The sequence below is a fragment of the Galeopterus variegatus genome, unplaced genomic scaffold (genome assembly GCF_000696425.1).
Source record: "Galeopterus variegatus unplaced genomic scaffold, G_variegatus-3.0.2 Scaffold2293, whole genome shotgun sequence".
Taxonomy (NCBI): Eukaryota; Metazoa; Chordata; class Mammalia; order Dermoptera; family Cynocephalidae; genus Galeopterus; species Galeopterus variegatus.
This window is the reverse complement of record NW_007728404.1, coordinates 59,757-82,200: the sequence shown is the minus strand read 5'-3', so window position 1 is coordinate 82,200 and position 22,444 is coordinate 59,757. Positions and strand designations below refer to the sequence as shown.

At 43.5% G+C, this 22,444-nt stretch overlaps 1 pseudogene; it reads left to right on the top strand.

Moving 5' to 3' along the window:
* The first annotated feature begins 1,098 nt into the window (after window positions 1-1,098).
* LOC103597375 lies at window positions 1,099-21,726 on the top strand (annotated as a pseudogene).
* The last annotated feature ends 718 nt before the right edge of the window (window positions 21,727-22,444 follow it).

Sequence of the window (22,444 nt, the reverse complement as noted above, 5' to 3'; positions counted from 1 at the left end):
GTTGAGCCTGGGTGGAGAAAGCAGAAAAATGGCCCCCCAAAAGAAGTTCAAGTCCCAATCCCTGGAATCTCTAACATAAGAATTATGTTACATGGCAAGGGGTGAATTAAGATTGCAGAAGGAATGAAGGTTGCTGATCAGCTGACCTTGAGAAGTGGAGATTATTCTAGATAACCAGGTGGGCCCAGTGTAATCACACAAACATACAGGTTAAAGAGGAAAAGAAGAGAGTCAGTGTCAGAGTGATTTGATATGAGAAAAACATGACTGGCCGTTGCTGTCTTTGTAAACGTATGGGAGTCACAAGTCAAGAAATGGGGACAGCTGGAAGCTAGAAGCTAGAAAAGTCAAAAAAACAGATTCTTCCCCTAAATCCTCCAAAAAGGAATACAGCCCTGTTGACACCTTGATTTTAGCTCAGTGAGACCCATTTCAAACCTCTGACCTCCAAAACTGTAAGACAATACATTTACATTATTTTAAGTTACTAAGTTTTAGGTTATTTGTTACAGCAGCAATAGGAAACTGACACACTGGGCCTAGAAGTCTGTTCAACAGAGAAAACTGAATGGGCTTTAGTGCTTGGCCTCGATGACTGATATTTTGGCTGCTCTGAGGTTTTGTTTCCTCCACCACCCAATTATTTCCATGGTTGCTGGAAATCTAACCTACATCTACACCAAAGTCTAAGCAGAACATTATGTTACAGGAATCGACCCCTACAAAATCAAGTTGCAAACACTGGGTCAAAGGGTGATGTGGAAAGAAGCTGGAAAGACACAGTATTTAAAAAGTTTTTCAGAGAAATCACAAGGGTGGACCTTCCGCCCAGTTTGGAAGAAAGAACATCCAAGTGAAGGTCATGACCCCTGGACTGAGTGAGAACATCACCATGTGATTAGCATCTGTACTGGGTCAGATAACCATCATTGTCTCTAGGTAAAGTCTACTCTGTCTCTGAAAGACTGGTTAGTTCAAGGGCATGAGTTGCAAAGGATCCTATTAGCAGAAAGAGGCTTCTGGGAGTAGGGCCAGGGGTTGATGCTAATACGGACTTTGTGCCACCAAAAGCTTTGGATCCAGACCAAGTGGTAGAGCATGAACCATTCCAGTATGAACTGGGGTAGTCCTCAAGAAGAGTACACAAATAAGAATAAGAGAAGACCAGAAAAGAGCATGCCAGCACTGGGAAGAGGGAACCCACCTCTAAAATACATCTGGACGTTTGTCCAGTGGCTTGAGAGGAACCAGAACACAGGTAATTTGTGGTAGATGCTGAAAGGGAATCTGAAGAGTGTGAGTTATTTATCTCTGTGCCCCTAATGTCCATCACAGTGCCTGGCATACAGTAAGTGCTTAATAAGTTCTTGTTTTGAGAATGAACAAATAAATGAATTTAGTAACCCTCTGTCATCTTTAAAGCCCATCACGGGTCTAGTAACACTGATATAATATCACTCCTTAATAAAAGTTTCCAACCTTAACAGAAAAGATTAATTTATACAGCCCTAGCTCAAGTTAACTTAGGAAACCAAAAGAGCAATGAGAAAGTATTTTATTAATGTCTTAGAATTCTTTTTTCTCCAAGAGAGGAAAAAAACTGGCCTTCTCTGAGTTATAAGATTTGGGGTGATATTTGAGGAAGAAAAGCAAAGTGGTTAATAGTAAACAGAGAATAATAATTATATCTTAAGGCTATAATTTAACAGGTAGCTTTAATAACTTAATGTATGTATGGCAGGTAGAGAGCAGTGCCTGGTATAAATGCACTCAGTAGATAGTGACTACCATTGTTATTATTCATCATTTTTATATGTTCTTCCTTCAAGGATTAAAAATACTACTCAAAAAATAATAACATAAAATTATAAATTTTAATAAGACCAAAGAATATATGGGTTTGTTAATTTATGAGAAAGGAAGGTAAACAATGGATAATGGGAAGACTGAATCTTTACCATGTACAGAGTACCATATGGATACACACGGTTATGAAAACAAGAGTATAGATTTAAATGTATTTTCTTGGCCATGTTCATTACTTTAAAGATCACATAATGAATCCTCCACTGAAGCAAAGGATAATTCTTCAAGGTAATATTAATCTATAACTTTTGAATATGTTGATTTTTATTTATAGGGTCTCCTACATACAGGTTTCCTTAGGATAAATAAGCCCAATGGGGGGTTTCACTCAGGGTTTAGAACCATGAGCACCAAGAGAGCATTGTAACAGTGTAATATAGAGATCAGATATATTGGGCAGTGTTGATTAAGTCATTTCTTTAAGACAATAAAACTCACTGTCAATGTATTGGCTGGGGCATTTAGAGACTCATAAGAAATTGACAGCCACCCCAGACCCAAATGTAAGAAAAGATCAACTCAGAAAAGAAAAAGAAAAAAGAAAAAGATGATCAACTTAAAAAAAACATAAACCAAACAAACCAGAAAACCTTCTCTACCAGTTAGGAACCTTGTCTCCATGTTTGCTGAGATGGAGGTGAGGAGAGGACAATCCATTTACTGTCATCCAGGAAGTGACAGGATGGCTGTGGGTCTGCAGTTTCCAGTACAGACTAGCTAAACAATCTACATTCAATATGAACAACTGTGTAGCTTTCTCCTTTCTTGATTATCAAAGGAACGTGGTAAATGTACAACTTCAAGACCACTGTGCGAGAGTTATTCCAGCACTTTCTTCCCTACAACATGCCGTCCAAAGTTCATGTCCATGTGGACAGTCTCAGCCCGTGCTCTTGAAAGAAACACAATGTCAAGACCCAAGGGATGCTGTATGAGGCCAAAATTGATTGAACAGTTGATTGATGCGAGCATCATTTTCTAGCTCCTATCTGTGAAAACCTATCAAGAAGACAGTAGGTTCCTTTGTTTCTTAAACAAACAAAAAAAAAAGACTGAGCCCTTGGAAAAGAAGTTGCTAATTACTGGCAGCTAGAATGGATTCACTCATAAAGAGTTATGCCAACCAATTACCCTTTGTTTTTGATGGGGCTTCTAGAATGCTAAGTGAGAAATGTGACACAGATATCGTGTACCTTGATTCTAGCAAAGCATTTGACAAGGTTCCTCATAATGTCCTCATAGAACTGGAGGGCAGGGGTAGTATAGTCGATGGACTGTTCTTTGAATGGCCAGAGGATCTGGCATTAGAATCCAGGTCTTCTAACTTACAGCACATGTCTCTATTCCACACTGTCAGTCAGAGACCCAGAGACAAACTGGTGACATAGTCAACTGGAAAATTGAGGAAAATTTAATGAGCTGACCAGGAGGGGCCTCTCATAGGAAGGGCTTCAAGCCAGCTTAACCTTGTCCTGCTCCAATAAAGGTTCAGATGAAGCCTGGATTAGATTATTCAGCACCTGAGAGTAATAGCATCTAGGAGACTGATAATTCATGATCTCCGCTGCAACCAGGAGACGCCCGAGATGATTTATCCCAGACCTACTGAAGTAGAATTTCAAGAGGTAAAGCTCTGGCATGTGTATCTTAAAAAAAAAAAAAAAAAAAAAAAAACTACTCAGGGGATCTACAGGTAATCAACCCAGCACCCTGCTTACAGAACCATCGCCCTAGTGGGATTTAGTGAAGAAGCTTTCCCAGGGTAATAATGACCCTTTACCTGGTAGTCTGGATATCTCCATGGGCTTTCAAATCAAATCATGAGAGAATCCTTCTTCCCCGCACTCTGACCTCACCTTGACTCTTTGTGGGAGGCAGGGCAGGGCGGGAGCAGGAGGAGCACAAGGTCCTGATGGAGAACAGGGCTTTTGATGGCAACCAGACCAGGCTTCAGCCCGGCCTCCATGCCCACCACCTGCGTGAGGCGCTCTGTGCTTCCATTTCCTTACCTTAAAATGCGAGGCTTTGATGAGATAATCCATGTAAAGGGTTTGCTGGGCTCACAGGTGGTCCATTGATGCCAGCTATTACTATTAATAAGCTGTGTAGTCAACACCCCCATTCTGTGGCTCTCAGGTCCGTGGTTTCACCAGATCACGCCTGCCCACAGGAGGAAAGAAGCTATCATCTACTGAACACCAACTAAGTGCTCCCTCACAGATCTAATATTATTTCTTTTAATTATCACCCAAGCCTTCATTTTCACATGGGGGAGCCTGAGGCTCAGAGAGGTTCAATGACTTCCCTCAAGTCACCCAGCTAGAAAAAGACAGATGGACACACACCAAGAATTTGGTTAACAAACTTTTACTGAGGATTCCCCGTGGCACTTTTTTAATGGTTAATATAAGGAGTGGAGAAAGCTTTGCCCTTTAAAAAATCTAAACAGAGACATTTTGAAACTGCGAGGGAGGGGGGAAGTCACACCACCTACACTCCCCAATACCTGAGCACTCAGCAGCTAGCGGAGGAAAAGCCCTGCATGCAGCAGCCGCGCTGCTCTGCCTCCCTCCCTCCTTCCCTCTCCCTCTCCCTCTCCCTCTCCCTCTCTCTCTCTCTCTCTCTCACACACACACACACACATATACACACTTCCCTGTCCACCTTATTGAAAATTACAGTACCTCCCCATGACATTCTTCTTTCTTTCCTCTGCTTTCTTTCTCTTCTTACAACTTAATCACTATCTCACATTCTATCATTTCGGTTATTTATCTTGTTGCTTGTCTGTTCCCCACCAGAATAATATTAGCTCCTTGAGGGAAGGAATGTTTGTCTATTTCGTGTACTCCTATTTCCACGTGTCTAGAACAGCCTGGTGCACATTGGCATTCAATATATATTTATGGCAGGAATGAATGAATGAATGAATAGAAAAAGTCTAGAAAGGTGTCAATCATAAGTGTTGAAAGTCATTATCATCTCTTTAAATAGCTGCATGTTTTGGCTTTTCTACTATAAATATGTATTCTTTGTATAATAATAGTTGAAAAATAGTAACCTCAATTATCCAGGTTATTACTAATTTGAAGCTGACGTAAGGGCAAGGACAGGACTGGGTGTATCTTCTGGAAGATGCTTTTGCTGGATATTTTCCACGGGCCTCTCCAGATCTACTCGCCGCCCTTCCTCACTCTGCTCTGTGCCCCAGGACACCGACATCTTTGAACTTCATCCACAAGCTCCCTTGACCTTGGCTTCCAGTTGAGAAAAGAATGAGGTTAGGCTACTTATTCCCCTGCTCTCTGCTCTTGCTACTGGGTCACTGAAGATTGGCTGTGTCCCACTCCTGAAGGTCCCACTGCCTGTCGGCCACTTCTCCTACTTCTGCTCTCTCTGGGTTCTGCAACTGCTGCCCACCCGCATCCCCCTCAGGCCTAGGGGTAGCAACATCTGTCCATGTTTGCATGACCTGGAGTTCTTCACTTCCTTTGCTGGTCTTCCCAACTCTGCTTACACCTTTTAAATTGTCCCTTTATTAAATTTTCCTTTGTTTCTCAAATGAGTATGCCACCAGTTTCTTTCTGGGTCTCTGACTGACACAGTGTGGAATGGAGAAATGTGCTTAAAGCTGGAAGACCTGGGTTCTAATGCCATATTAAATTTTCCTTTGTTTCTCAAATGAGTATGCCACCAGTTTCTTTCTGGGTCTCTGACTAACACAGTGTGGAATGGAGAAATGTGCTTAAAGCTGGAAGACCTGGGTTCTAATGCCGTTTCTTCACTGTCCAAGTGAAGTAACCACCTCTCTGGACTCAGTTTCTTCATCTGAAAGCTAAGAAAATTGGGCAAGATGACCTCTGACATCTTGTGATTTTAAGAAGCCCTTTCCTTAGAGAACAGCAAAGTTACTTCCCCAATGGCTAGAAAGTATTGGCTTGATCCAGATTCTGGAAAGAGCCCAGACTTCCAGGAACTGACCCACAAGGGGTTGTAGCTACACAACACAGGGCAATATACACACACGGCTTGGCAGTAATACTGACAAAATCTAGCCATATCCTTATCCTCGCTTCAGCTTCAAATCAGTAACTTCCTGGAAAACCGAGGTTACATTTTAAAAACTATTATTATACTACTAATACTTATTATAATAGAAAAACCAGAACATGCAGCGGCTTAAAGAGGTAATAATTACTCTAAACATTTACCATTAATACCTTTCTAGACCTTTTCTATTCATTCATTCCAAAAACATTTATTGAGTGCCAATGTATGCCAGGCTTTTCCAGACATGGGGTATAGGAATAAAGTTGCACTATTGTGAAGTGCTTTTCTTGCCAAACCAGGACTTTGGATGCTACTTCAGTTCTCCACTTTGGCCAAGTATATTAAGGATGTCTGAATAATTTTGTAATCTCTGCTCTTCTGTGTGCAGTTTGGACACAGGGTATCTAAGTTCCCGGAAGGGTGACTTTTTTCCAGTTGTTAGGAACAAGTCTAACCTTTCTGCCATTGATTTAGTTTCTCTGTCTTAGACACAACCTCCAGCGTCTAGTGAGGAGGTTTTCTTTATTGCCAAACCAAAATGTCAACAATAAAATCAGATGGGGAAGAAAAGGACCCTCCTGGAAAGTGGGAATTGTTTAGCTAAATAATATTAGTGGTTTTACAGTAGCTTCTTTGAAAGTCAGAGCAGAGTCATCTGGCATAGCTAGAGAGATGGGTCTGCCCAGGCAGACACAATGATTGTTGGAGTGGTCACCCAGACAGCTGTGGCAGGACAGGGCTATCTGACCTCTTCTCTCACTTCATCTCTCCCCATTCTCACACCTGTGAGAGAGGGTTTTGTTTTGTTTTGAAAAATATTGAACCATCATTATGCTCTCAGAAGCACTAACAATCAGCAAGAAATGGATTCGTCCATCTACTGTCTTACTCTATTTTGAAGAATATTAAAGACCTAGGCTAACCTCAGAGAGGCCAGTAAAGAGCCAGCATGGCCCCCCTAGCATGAAATCAGGAACAATCAGTGCCTTGACTTTGACTACCCAAGGCTTCCTGAGAAGACAAAGAAACAGATAGGGAGGGAGAAAGGAAGACTTGAGAAAAAGTGAGTCCCAGGAGCCCAGCAAAGCAGACTGTGTGGACTGAAGGGCAACCTGCCCTGTTTTGCACTGGAACCATCTGTAAAATAGGATAAAAGTACCTTCTGGTAGGGGTGTTGTGGGTAAGTGAGTTAATAAAGATGCAAAATGCTTATAATAGAGCCCAGAACATGGTAAACTATCAATGAACGCTAGCTCTTATCTCTCCCACTCCTCTTTCTCCTCTCCCACCTCCTCCTCCTCCTCCTTCTCTGCACTCAAAGCACTTTCCTGCTCTGCCCCTTTGCTCTGGTAATCAATGGTGCATGTGAACCTTTCCACATATTACGAGGCATTGATGGTGTTTTCACAGTACCTATAGCAGAGACATTTGAAAATTTGAAATAAACTTGACAATGCAATTAGCTTTAATTAGAATGATCCCATCTCAGATATTCCTCCTGTGCCAGATACTGTCATTGTGCAGGCAGAACAACACAGATCATGGCCATTTGGTGACACAAAATGCAATTTAGGTTTTTATGCTCATTCATCAAACAAAAATGTATTCAATGCCTGCCATGTTCAAAGCCATGGCAGGAACACCAGGATGAATCAGACATTGATCTTGTCTTAAAAGAAATTTCTATCCAAGGGTGGGGAAATCAGGTAGAGATTTTTTAGTACAGGTAGAAAGTGATGTGGAGCACAAAGAAGCACAGCTGGAGTGCTGTTGACCTCCAGCAGCAAGAGAGACTGGTTTGTACCGGGAACTCAAGAAAAGAGATTGAAGTCCATAAAAATGCAGGTCAACAATGCCTGCCATCAGTAGGGAACTGTCTTAAAACAATTAATTGGAATGCAAAGATCTGGTCTTTGTGTGGTTTTTTTGTTTGTTTGTTTTTGTTTTTTGGCGGCTGGCCAGTATGGGGATCTGACCCCTTGACCTCGGCGTTGTCAACACCATGCTCTAACCAACTGAACTAACTGGCCAGCCCAGGATCTGGTCTTTGTCTAGGGAGTTTCATTCAACAGAATTATAATGCAGGCCAAGTTTGTCATGTTTTCTGCCTTTATATCAGCCACCCTGCCACCACCCGCCTCACCATAACCTTTCCACCCATTGCAGCAGTGCATCCTGACCTGGATCTCAACCTGTTCTCCTTCACATTTCCACCCCAGTCAAAATGTCCCCATCATATGTCCCTCATTCTTCAGGGCCCCTGGGTGGCAGTGGCCTGTCATCAGAGAAGACATCACCAGCACCAAGGACATGATATATTTGACACAAGGGACCTCTGAAGTCATGTAGGTGTCTATTCTGCCTGTGTTTAAAGCTGCAGCCCACAAAATTGTAGATATTTAGTCATTGGTAATAAATCAACATGTTGTGACCAGCTCAATCACAACAAAACCTCACTAACTGGCTGGTAGCTGCAAAGGTTAATACAGCCTCAGTTTAGTCAGCACATGGACATCTCTACAAATGGCACAGGCTGGAATTGTGCTAAGTGCAATGTGCTCACCGAAACTGGGAACCCCGACTGAGAAAGCCACAGGGCTTTGACAGCTAGACTTGCCAGGCAAAAGAATAAATATATTTAGGTAAAACATATCACAAAGAAATAATGAAATGTTTCATGTTTTAAGCATGCCAAGTGCTAGGATACATGCACGTGGCTTTGTAGATATCTTTCTGAGTAGCATTTGTATCTTCATCATTATAGCATTCTCTTACCTTGATATACCATTATATGACTTGGCTAACACATCAGTGTCTTACAAGATGGTTTTCTGGAAAGGTCAGCACTGTGCCAACCTACCCACAGCCTCTTCTGAGGGGATCCACCTTGCCCACACTTTGTACTAATGGGACAGGCCCAGGAAGCTATGTTTAGTACCCAGTGCTCCGCCTCCTCTGTCCAAAGATGGACAGCCCTGACCCAGGCACCCAAGCCAATGGCAGACAATCCATAGGCTGGTCTGGAGTTACAGTCTACCCTGGAAGATGGACTGGGCCAATCATATTCTCTCTTAGGGCCTGAACTTGAAGCAAACAAATAGCCATCAGTTAGTACTAGGACCAGAAGAAGAAGACATATAGTGTGGTACTTAATTGTAGAAATCAAAGATCCATAAACTCCTGCTGCTGAAGGCCTGGGAACCTCCTTGAATCTAAAATCACCTTTGAATTCTGGGCTTCTTAAGGCCAAGATTTAATATGGCTTCTGCTCTTTGATTTCCATGAGTGTGCCTTTATCATTTTAAAACAATGTGACATGATATAACATGCTAAAGCCCTTTGCATTGAGTTGGTTTGAATAGCTTTCTGTTCCTTCTGAGAAAGACAGCCAGCTTATAACCAGTGGGAAATTAAAGCCTGATCTCAACTAAACTCCTGCACCATAGCACCTTCTGGAGAAATCACAAGAAGCAAGAGAAACTGGCAATGTCTTAGCCATTACTAGGAGGGAAATAAAAATAAAATAAAATTTAAAAAAAGGGAACTGAAAACCTTTAGAGATGATTTGGAAAGTTTGTGAGTGTGTGCCTCCCTACTGGGTATTCAGTGACTTGGAGAACCAGCACCGTGAATGGAGAAGACTCGGCCTCACTGAGTTGTCTCTCATGAACAAAACTCAACATTTAATGCCCAGACTTAAAATAGACTATCAATGACTGCTGGTTATGAGACATGCTAGATGCACAGGAATCACAAGTGATAAAAGCCAATTCACAAGAAAAACAGGATAATATCTGAAGCAGCCTCAAAAGCAGGTGCTAGGTTTAGGGTATGTCTACATGGCCCTGGTTTTTGTTTCCACTCAGCTTTGGAAACTAAATGACACTGCTCTTTATTTAAAAATGCATATTATATTTACATAAATTATAAATGTGTTCATATACAGTGTGTCTCAATAAAACGCAGTTTCCAAATATCTCCTCAACTGTAGCATTTCGTGGCCAAAGATATTTCATGGCTTGGAGTTAAATACAATTTGGTCTCTGTCTAAATATTCTAATTGGTTTAGAGATTGAATTATCATCATGTATGAACCACAAAGACATCTCACAAGTTTAAAAACTAAAATTTGTTAAGTAGGAGGTTTTACTATTTAATGAACTTTCCTATGTCTCCATTATACAAATTATGTCTTCTTGCTGTGGGGAAGCACCAGGTGAAATGGTTAAGATATGGATTTTAGAGACACGTGGGCCTGAGTTCAAATCCAGACTATGATTTACTAGTCATGTGGCCTTGAACAAGTTACTCCTGCATTTAATTCTTAAACAAGAATGATGACTATAATAGTACAGACCTTACAGAATGCTATAAGGATTAAATGAGTTAAGGTACGGAAATGCTTAGTACAGTGCCTGACCTACAGGAAATACTCTACAAATGCTTGCTGCTCTTATCTGTTTCTTTCATTGAACTCACAGAGTAAATCATAAAGCCAACACTTACTGAGTCCCTGCAAGTATTGTGATGGAAGTGTGCTTTTGTAATCTTGCTGAAAATACACAACAAGAGAGTAGGAATTAGCATCCCAATTTTACAGTTGCAGGAATGATGCTTAGCAAAAGTTAACTAATTTGCTAAAGGTTGCCTGGTTCCTAAATGGAAGAGCTAGGATTCAGGAATTCATTCATTTATTCAGCTTAATATGTTTTTATTGAGTACTGGCTCCAAAATATTCTAGGTGCTGGAATACAGAGGGAAACCAAACAGGCAAAAATCCTTGCCTTATGGAGCTTACCCTCAGCTAGGGAGACCTCAAAAACAGGATACATCAGTAAAATGCATGGAGATGACGAGATGGAGCACGTTAAGGAGAAAGCTAAGCAGGGAGGGGGAGAGGGAATGTGTGTGTGTGTTGAGGGTGTGGAGTTCAAATGCAATTGTTGCTGGAACAGGCAACTAGAGAGGGTCTCGCTGAGAAGGGGACAGAGTGAGAGAGGAGAGGAAACAAGCTGTGGGAGTATCTAGGGGAAAAGGTTCCAGGCAGAGGAAAGAGCACGTGCAAAGGCCCTGAGGCAAGAATGTGCCTGGCATGTTCCAGGAACAGCAAAAGGCCAAGTGTGTCTGAAGCAGAGAAAAGAGGGAGAACAGTAGGAAATAAGGTAAAAGAAGTGAGGACCAACTGACATTGGTATTTATGAAGAAAACTCTTCCCCGTGTTCTGTTAACTGGGGCTGTGCTTCTGCAGAGTCAACACACCTGCTGGAAGAGGCTCCTGCTTGGAAAGGCCTTCTCACCTTCCAGCCTCTCCATCCTGTAGAGAAAAAACCCAAGTTTGGCCTTGGCCATCAGGTAGTTCTATGGAGTTGGAAACCCCCTAACCAGCATCCCCGCCCCCCGCCGCGCCGGCCGACTGGAAGTAACCATGACGATGTACTGAAAGCCTTTGCAAAGTTGTGCTGTGGTCTCTCTGAGCTCATCACGGCACCTTCCTATGCAGGAGTTTCAATTCAAGGTCATTTTTGGTTTCTTTCAGTAGCAGACTCAGAACCAGACCTATGCAAGGGTAGGAACGGTGCAGACACATTAATAGCCAGACCCCAGTGGGAGTTTTATTTTCCATTTCCTCCTCCCCCATATTTATTTGTTTCTTTCTCTCCTTTGTGTGGTAAAGGTGACCTTGAATGATATTTTCAGATGAAGCTTATAAAGGTGGGGGAAGCATGGGAGGATGTCGTCCCACATTGGAGCTCACTCCTCCCCAGACCCTGTCAGGTGCTGGAGTTGGGCCGCCTGGGTTCAAATCCCCATTCCACTTCTTAGAAACTATGTGAGCTTAGTCAAAATACTCAACCTCTCTGGGCCTCAGTTTCCACATTTTTAAATTGGGGATGATGATATCTGTTTCATAAGCTTTTCATGAGAATTGAATGAGGTCATTTAATTCTGTTTCAGGATTTAGCCAAATTTGGGGGTTCCTTCCCTTCCTTGGGGTACTTTTCATTGAAATGAGAGGGATGTTTCAGGACGCAAAGAAGCAGTGTTCAAATGAGTGGTTATCTCTGCATTTCCACTCAAAGCAGGATTCAGATATTTCCTGCATGCTTCTGTCTCTCTGCTGAAAGTTCTGCTCCTCTGCATCTGGGTGGTCCCAGCCTCCCAAGCTGACAAGCCCCTTGAGTTCTTAGGAGCAGACACAGAGAGGGCGCCCTCCTCTCTGGGGTCTTGGGGAACAAATAGCCCCCTGCCTCGAATGGGAAGAAGTTCTAACTTTATTTATCACCTTCCCTGGGGCAGAAACTGGGATATTTTGCCTCACACAGGGCACTGAGGGAAATGTTTATAAGTTCTCTGGTAGAACATGAAAGCAACAGGTAAGCATCCTTTCTAGATGACGAGCATTTTGGCAAGTGAATCTGCAGGGATTATATTTTTCCCCTTCAATGTAGTTTATCTTTCAGGAAAAAGGCATACAGAATTGAGTGGTTTAATGGCCACCAAAGCTTATGAATCCTGTGTTCCTATAGAAAGGAAAAAAATCACTACACAGTTATGTCATAAAGTCTTCCATAGCTGGGATACAGCAAACGGTCAATATTACTATTGGCAATAGTATAAATCAGTGAATAAATGATACATCAAAAATCACTACAGCATTTTATAGGGACAGCCCAAAGCAACTGTCTTAGGATCACTGTAATTGTAAAAATGTGTCCCGGAAATGTGGCTGTAACACAATGATTTAAACAAATAGGGTAATGTTTTCTTAATGGCTGAGATTACTACTTCAGAGACGATTTATCATGGTTCCTGACTAAGCTTCGTCAGTGGCAAACCCTTTCAGATTATGATTTTAAATTGCTCTGGCCTGTCAGCACCTCAGGCTCAGTGTCAAATACTTAGATGACCTTCATACAAACCCATGAAATGCACTTAAAGAAAAGCTATATGAAGGATTTCCACTGGCAAGAAGCCTATTACAACGTGGATAATCACCCCTGACTTGTCTCACTTGTAAATACAGATTGAGATGTTGCCAGGGTTTTTGAAGGATGCATGGTAGGACAACAGAGCCTGGCTTAAAGACAGAGACCCACCAATCCCACTCCTGGTTCTATACCCAAAGATATGTCCAGCAAAAGGCACGTACAGTAACGTTCATAACTGCCCAAACTTGAAAACAACTGAATGTCCAACTATAGTAGAATGTATAAATTATAGTATATGCATTCAATGAAATACTACTCAGCATTAAATAATTTTTTAAAAAACACAAACTGTGGCTACACATAGTGACTTGAATGGATCTCAAGACATGTCGAGCAAAAGAAGCCAGACACAAAAATGTACTCACTGTACGATTCCATTTACATGAGATTTGGAAGCAGATAGAACTAATCTAAGGAGAAGGTGATCAGAATAGAGGTTACTTAGTCCAGAATGGGGTGGGGGCTGTGGAATTGGAAGGGTACAAAGGAGCCTGCTGGGTGCTAGACTGTTCTAGATATTAGCAGGAGTGATGGGTGTGTGCATATAAAAAAACTCACCATCTGCACACTTAACATTTGTGCAGTTTACTTCGTGTAAGTTATTCCTCAATTTAAAAATGGAAAAGTAGGAAGTAAATTAAAAAATTAAGTATAAAGGAAAACAGGACCTGTGTTTTCTGAGTGGCTTTTATAAGATGCAAACTCAAGAACTGTGGCTCCTCTTTGAGGACAGGAGATGTGAAGTCCATACAGATAGACTTGTAATCCCGGTGTTACTCTGTTGAGTGTCCATTCCTCATTAACCGGCATCATTGAGACCAGCTGGTGGCAACACAGTGGGAACAGGACGGTCACACACGCACTCTATAAAAGGAGGCAACACTCCAGGAAAAAACTACTTTATCATTGTGAATTGTGACATAGGCTGAGAATAAAAACATGCAAGAGATTTTCTATGACAAAGAATAAGAGGGGGGTGTTTGGGAGGTCAGGAAAGACTCTAAAGAAATCACATTTGAACAAAGATGTGAGGGTTGGGTAGGAGTGAGTCCAGAAGAATTGAAAACGTATTAAAGCAGAGAGTGTGTGTGTGCGTGTGTGTGTGCGTGTGTGTGTGTGTATGTGTGTGTGTGCGTGCGTGTGTGTGCGTGCAAGGGAAGGGGGGGCTGGGAGAATCCCAGTGTGACTAAACCGCAGTGAGTGAAGGGAGACAGAGACAAGAGGGAACGAAGCTGAGGGAGGGGGGCAGACAGGGCCAGGGTGTGAAGCACTTTCCTGGCTAGAATTAGGATTTAGATCAAATGCCAGAAAGGGTGAAAAGGTTCTAAGAGTTTTAAGATCTGATTTACATTTTGAAAAGATTGCTGGCTTCCAAGGAGAGAACTAAGAAGAGATAGGAACAGAATTTAAACAACCTGGTAGGACTACTGGAGTAATTCAGGAAAGAAGGACACGTTGGATTGGGATGGTGGCAATGGAAGTGAAGAAAGGTGGATGGAAATAAGCCATTTTCCAGACTTACTTATCTCCTCTTCTGGTGGCCTTTCCTCTCTTCTAAAACTATTAACTCTTTTTCCACCCCCGCCCCCACCCAGCAAAAACCCACATGCACATTCACAGCAGACCCTCACCTGCTCACCCACTAGATCCCAACTATGATGAGCATGTAACAGCAATGATGCCCACCTGGAGCTCCAACACAGAACTCAGTTCAGGAAGAGGAGTCAGGAGAAAACGCTGACACTCACTCAGTGTCAGCCTATGCTCCAGGCACTGTGCTGGGTACTTCCACATTTGTTGGCTTGGACACCAAATTGGATATTATTATCATTCCAATTGTAATAAGGAAGTAAACTGCACCTCGAAGAGGTTAAATAATTACTTTATTGCATTCTTACAGCTCTTTTAAATGACAGAAACAGGATTTGAGTTCAGATCCATAGGATTGCAGAAACCATGTCCCTTTCACTATACTCTGCCAATGATCTCTGTATCAAAGGTATATGTCATTTTAAAAACAGACATCAGGAAAAGTAATCCAAAAGAATAACTCTATAATTATATTTCAGATTTCAAAAAACCGGGTTGAAGGCAGGTACCTTTTAACACCAGTCTTCAGGGCCTCTGGGATCATAGCACTTAGTCAACCCCATACTCTAGTTGGCCTGTGATTAACCACAAGCCAAGTGCCATTCACAAGTGCCTAGAGGCCGGTGACTTCTAAGAGCAACCACAGAGGGATAGGGTAAGGGTGGCCACACAACCTCCAAAAGCAGTGACATTGGAGCTGAACTCAGCTCAGGTTTGCATGGGCAGGTAAAGACTTGAATAACAGAGGCATCTTAAGTAGGATTTCACTCCTAATCGGATGGATCTAGCTCCTGCCTCTAAAAACCACAGTCTTGTGGGGAGGGAAAGGGAGAGGGTGTGAGAGGCTCACAAATCCTAGGTTTTCTTCCTGCATTGACAGTGACTTTGCCCAATTACCATGACTGAATTGCTTTGGGTTGGCCATGTGACCAGGACACCATATCCTGGGACCCAGGAACAAGGGATGTATCATCTAGGGTTCAGAGAAGCAGAGCCACGCTGCGTGGTACAGAACAGGGATCTGTGATGAGATTAGACCTTGCACAGCTGTGGGAGCTGACAGAGGAGCTGATGGGGGAGCCGATGGCAGGCTCTTACCTGTGCACCTGCTGGGGTCAGCAGCTCTGGCAATCAGGGAGGAACGCTGGACCTAAAGTGGGAGAGAGCAACACCAACCAGAAGTGTGGGAAAACTGGAACCGACGAGGACAGGCTGAACCCACGTCTGTCTCTCATTGCCTCCAAATTCAACAACATAGGGGACCTGTAGAAGCTGACACCTTCTCTGTGACACTGCACACACAGGAAGTTTGCGACTCAGAGAGTCTGAAGGAGGTTAGGCAGGAGCTGGAGGATCTGCAGGCCCAGGGGCTCTGCCATGCCACCACGATGGGCCACTGGGTGAGCGTGAGGGACCTGCTCAGCCCCTGCACAAGTCTGCAGAGCTGCTGCTGCTTCACTGCTGCCTTTCCAATCTCCTGCAGATTTCTCTTGTGGCCAGCCCTAACCTGGAACCACACAGGGACGACAGTTCTGAGATCGATGTTGACACAGCACAAAGCCATTCAAGGGGGGAGCTCCACAGACAGGTAATTACATAAAATAAAGTTTTTATGTGGGTGCAGTGGAAAGCAATTCCTATTCAAACTCATAGTGCAACCCTGGCCAGGCCCTTCTATAAAAAACACTTGAAATTCGGTCATGGAGTGGATTAGAGCTGGGAATTGATTAATAAACCATTAGTGAGTGCTGATTATGTGCAAGGTCCTGTCCTAGGCTTCCCTGGGGGCACAGAGAACTTCGAGATAGGATCCCTGCCCTCACTACAAGGAGGTAAAGCAGACGTGGGGCCGCATCTGCATTTACACACTAAACACATTGCACCTCCGTGGTCACCTGCAGGATACTTCCAAAGGCTGCCTGGTGTTTGGTTGGTAAGATAGACTTTAGCACTGACAGACTCAAGTTCAAATTCAGCCTGTTCCCCACTAGCTGTATTATCTTGGGCAATTTATTTAATCACTTTCAGCCTATGTTCCTGGTTTAAAAAGTGCAGATAGTAAGAATGCTAATATAAGTTGATTATATTAAAGATAAAAAAAGAGATTGTGTATGCGAAGCACTGGCACACAGTAGGCATTCAATATATGGCAGCAATTTAAATTGTTATCATCATTGTTATTGTCATCATTGTCATCCTCCTCCTCCTCATTATTCCTTCTTAGACTCAAAGTCTAGCTGAGTAAGCGTGTGGCTTTAGTGCTGTGGACACACTAACATGCAAAATACATAGGTCTCTCTCACCCCTTGTAGACCAGCAGTTTAGATAAGCTGATATATTTCACATACCTATTTATTGAGTGAATAAATAGTAAGGGCCTACTACTATGCAAGACATGTGCTAAGCGTGTGGCTTTAGTGCTGTGGACACACTAACATGCAAAATACATAGGTCTCTCTCACCGCTTGTAGACCAGAAGTTTAGATAAGCTGATATATTTCACATACCTATTTATTGAGTGAATAAATAGTAAGGGCCTACTACTATGCAAGACATGTGCGTTCCAGTCATGTTCTAAAGGCATAGCAGTACAAGACAGGGAATTGCAAGCCTAAGTGACCAGCATAAACAACGTTCTTGGGAGCTGAAGTTCAGTTCAGCAAACATGTCCTGGAACTGCCGAGAGGGCTTGAAAGGAGAGAAGCCTCACCATGGCTTACAGCGGTCAAGGGAGGTTTCAGCGAGCCGATGGCACTGGGGTCCCACTCTGAAGCATGGGTAGGTTCACACGATGAGGCAGGATGGGGCACTCGTGGAGTAAGCGGGGCTGGGAAGCGCCTGGCGTGGTCAGGCGGAGTTAGGAGAGCAGAGTGGGTCTGTCAGGTAACAAGGGGCCAGGAGCAGATTGCACAGGGCTTCCAATGCCGAGATCAGGAGTCTGGGTTTGTCTCGTGGACAGCAGTCTTCAGACGTGTTCATAGAGAAGGGGCACACAGAAGCCAAGTTTCAGGAAGCCTAAGGTGGCCGAGTCTGTGGGCTGTATTGGATTAGGGAGAGACTGTAGAAAGGAACACTAGCTGGAAATCCTACCACAGAAATTCAGGATTATAGAGAGGTCTGAACTGAGATGATGAAGGAGGAAAGCAAGGAATACTTTGCAGGGAAGGAGCAGCAGTCTTGGCACCTGCTTGCACATAAGGAGTGACTATAGCTATCAAAGACAAACCAAGATTCTAAGTGTGGGCAGCATGAACAGAAATAGGGAAGCTGAGGCTGGGGAATGGAAGAGAGAAAAGAGGCTGTGCTCCACATGGACGTCAGGGAGGACCATCGGAGACGCAGATCAGGAGATGAGGACAGAGGCAATGACCTGGGGTGACCTCCCTGTGGTATGAGACAAGCACAGAGTGACAGGAGGTACCAGAGAAGGAAAAGGCAGAGACCTAGACTCCCTGATAATCTAATTAGAGCACCCCATTTGCTGATGGAAAGAGCGAAGGCCTCCAAGTCCCTATAGTTCTCAAGATCCAGTGACGCTCATTTCTACAGGAGTGGAATCACTTTGCAGACTTGCCCCATGGCTAAAGACAAGAGAAAACTCAGCCCATCCCCAAAGACAGAGGCAATGATTCTCTCAGGACGAGTTATTTATTGTCCACATTGTGGTCACGATGCTGCATCAGTCAGGGTCTGTCACGTATCAAAAGGCACATTCAAGAGGTTGAAGAGTGATCATAAAGAGATGGTTTATAGGCACAGGCACCAGGGATCAACCACAGTGGTGAACTGTGATCCTCCTCAGCCTGAAGGGGAGGAGACGCAGGGACGCTACCTGAAGGAGTGGAAGAGGCTCTGTGGCTCCAGGAGAACACAGCTGGTGCCGAGCCGTCTTGGTCAGTCAGGGAGAGAGCAAAAGGAATAACCCCCCCAACTTTCTCTCCTCCCACTGTCCCGTTTCCTATAAGATGTCTCATCGGCCAAATCCACTCAGAAGCCACGAGGCGAGGAAGCCTAGCTGTGAAATCTGCAGTCTCCTGAGGCACAGAGCAGAGCAGAAAAGTGTAGACGATGGATCTAGGGGAGAAAATGGAAAATAATAACACTGGCCTGTTTTCTTCCTTAGTTCAATGTCATCCTTCGAGCAGAAGTAGACACGATTGATGTTTACTGTTAGTGATACACATTTGTATGGGATTTTATGATTTCTAAAGTGTTTTCACGTAGATTCTCCTTTTTGAACTACACAGTATCCCTATGAGGTAGATAAGGCCATGTAATTCATGTCCAGTGAACTCTAAAGTCCAGAGAAGTTCAACGATGTATTCAAAGTCATGCAGTAAGTGAATCGTGAAGTCCATAACAGAAATAAGACCCTAGGATTCCGAATCAGTGCTCCTCCCCAGGCATGAAATTAATTTACCTGGGACAGTGCCCCTGCTGTGAAAGGCACTGGGACTCAGCTGTCCAGAATGTGGCTTGATTTGTGGCCCTGGGCTGGTTGGGTGTACAGGGTCTTCCTGAGTTGTTTTCAATAAGCAAATATTCCTGACACTTCAATTATCCCAATCCTAACAACGAGCACACTGTGCGAGAGGCTTCATAAATTTCATTCAGTTGGAGGCAGTGAGAATAATACAAGTCAAAGCTTTGTGCGTATTCCTTGAAAAAAATCACCCAACAAAACAGAGATTGTTGTAATGGAAACATCCAGACTAGAAAAAAAAAAGGCAGCACAGACTCTGTTTCATGAACCTGGCTCTGATTCTTTCATCTCCAACCACCGTATCTCAGCAGAGAAAGGGTCTTCCGTCAGGATCCCCGCGCCTTCCATTCTCCTACAAATCAAAGCAGGGCCATCAGCCCTCTCACACTTGGACAACTCCAAAATTGTATGTTTGATAAGGTGCATTTTAAAAATTTTCCTATTTTGGGGGCTGGCCAGTTAGCTCAGTTGGTTAGAGTGTGGTTCTGATAACACCAAGGTCCAAGGTTCAATCCCTGTCCCTGCCAGCCACCAAGATTGGGTGTCTTGTCATCTCCATGTATACCCTCTTAGGCCACTTTCTCTACCCCACTCTTAGGGACTGAATTGTGCCCTGCCAGAAAAGATATGTTGAAGTCCTAAGCCCCAGTGCCTCAGAATGAGGCCTTATTTGGAAATTGGGACCTTACAAAGGTAAGAGTTAAAATGAGTTTGTTGGGATGAGTCCTGATCCAATATGACTGGTTTCCTGTGAAAAGAGGAAATTTGGACACAGACAGGCATGCATAGAGGGAAGACACGCTTAGAGACAAGGGAAAACAGGGCCGTCTACCAGCCACGGAATGCTGGAGGCAACCAGAATTAGGAAGAGGGCTGGAGCAGATCCTTCCCTAGTGCATGCAGAAGGAGCATAACCCTGAGGACACCTTGATTTTGGACTTCTGGCCTCCAAAACAGTGAGACAATAAATTCCTGTTGCTCTAAGCCACCCAATTTGTTAAGAGCAGCCACAGGAAGTTAATACACCCATTAGGTGTATACACACTTATAGCCAAGATGTAGCCAGGAAAGTGATAGTTATTTTTTCCGCAAAAGTCAAGGCTTAATAGGAAAATGTCCAAAGAAAGTGCTGAAAAAGTTTTATATAGATTGCACATTGCTTCTCTTTTCTACCTCTGGAGTGTTCTAGTGGATTAGTTCTAGTGACAGCATCTGATGTGTTGGTACCTGAATTAATTAGGATATGATTGATTGCAAATAATGGAATATCCATATCAAAGTGGTTTAAACAATGAAGGCAACTTCTTGGCTTCCATATCTGAAAATGCAGATGTAGTCTGGGCTTTAGGTATAATTTGATCAAGGCTCTAGACTAATTTCAGTCCTGCATCATTCATGTATCGATTCCATCCTTGGCGGGTTTCCCTAGTGGTAGCACAATGATTGCAATGGTTCCAACATGCATGTCCTATCCCAACACTTCCCAGAAAAAGAGTGCTTCCGTGCCCCAGATTCTCCAGCAACGCCCTGGGTGTGGTGCTGACTACTCCATCCCTAATCGATCCTAGGGGAAAGCCAAACACTGGCTTATGCCTGACTTGCAAGAGGCTTGGGATTCCCTGATGGCTTAGACCATTCAGGGCCTACTTCTAGAGCAAGAGGTGAGTGACCAAGCAACCAGGCCAGCACCAAATGGGAGAAGAACAAATGGATATTGAGGAATCACCGCACTGTCCGGTCCAGGACTAAACAAACCCTTCGCATATTACAAAGTTCAACATTGTGAAGATCTGTCTGTTAGAAAAACATTAGCTTGGGCTATACCCATCTGCCAAAATGTTGAATCCAGAATACGAAGGCTTCCTTTCATATCTTAGGAGGGGCTGAAAGTAGAGGAGGTGAGACTATTTTATTTATCGAGCACTGTTCCAGTTACTATGGCTACATAAGAAGTTATCTCAAAATGCAGAGTCTTAAAATAACAACAATTATCTGTTATCTCTCATGGCTTTCTGTGGAGCAGGAATTTGGATGGAGTGTAATTTAGCAAATCTAGCTTAGGTCATCTTCAAGGCTTCTCCGCTAAATGGGTGTACACTTACACCCACGATGGCACCTGACCTGGAACAACTTGGACAGCTGAGGCTCCTTGGCCTTCCACGTCTATCCCTATATAGTCTTTTCATGGGATCTCTGCAGCGTGGCAACTTTAGGATAGGGCTCCCAAGGGGGTGTATGTGTGTGTCTATATCTATCCATGCACACACACACTCACACACACACAGGCAAAACAGCAGGCAGACCCTTACTACCGTCTGTGACCTAGCCTTAGAAACAGCAGCTTCACTTGTGCATCACTCTGTCCATCCAGGCAGTCACAAAGGTCCACTGGGTTCTAGGAAAGGAGAAATAGGCTCCACCCCTGAATAGTTTCTAGCAAAGCAGGTGGGACCAACAAATTGCCGTGTCTCTGTATGGAAAATACAATCTGCCACACACACATATAGCATTTATATATCATAGAATGGTTCTGTGTTACAAATACTAACTCATTTAATGAATTGGTTTCCAAACTTTCTTTTACAGATGGCAGATACTGTCTATAACCCACCCACATCTCCTCAGCCCTCATCACTTCAGCACTACCAGCTCAACTTCCAAATGCCAGAACTTGGCCTGAGAGCTTCCCCTGGCCTCTGGAGCCTGGTGTGCTCTCGCATGCAGCTGGCCAGATGTGTCAAGGAATAAATGTCCTCTAGGAGCAGCCACATCAATGAATAGTTGACAGAATTTAATGTATAAATACCCTGGCCCCTTGCCCTTTGGTGGTGAGATGAGGATTTAATTCAAAGGCATGTGTTCCACGCTGGCCCCACAGTCCCCAGGAGGAGTAAGCTTCAGTGGCCCACAGTGGTGACTTGCTTGACAACACGTTATCGGCTGCCTTTCTTTCCCTGTCTTCCTACCACTGTACTGCTGTTTCCTGACCTTCTCAAATAAACTTCTAGGATTTGAACCTTTCTGGGGGGGACCCAAAGACTTTTAACTATACACAGTTCCTTGGTGTCTTAGGAAGGATTGTGCTGCAGTGGTTAGCCACATTTTAACATACACTTTGTCATTTGTGGTTCCAGGGATCACTTCCCAGAAAACTACCTGCAGCCAAGCCTTTGTCCCAGCATCTTCTTTTGAGGAACTCAAACTCAAACAGCCATTTATTATGGTCAGCAAATACCCCCACACATGCCACCCTCCCCATGCAGGTGCCCTTGACAGACAGGCACATCGATTATGGCTTTTTCCCATTGAGTCCAGAAAATGTCTTAGAGTTGACAGCGTTGGCACGTGGGATGAAATCCACTTCCCATCCTCGCCATAAAGAATAAATGCTTTTTAAAAACCGTAAAAAGCATTAGTGAAGAAATGCTGTTAGAATTCGAAGGCAATAGAGTTAGGTCATTGTGAG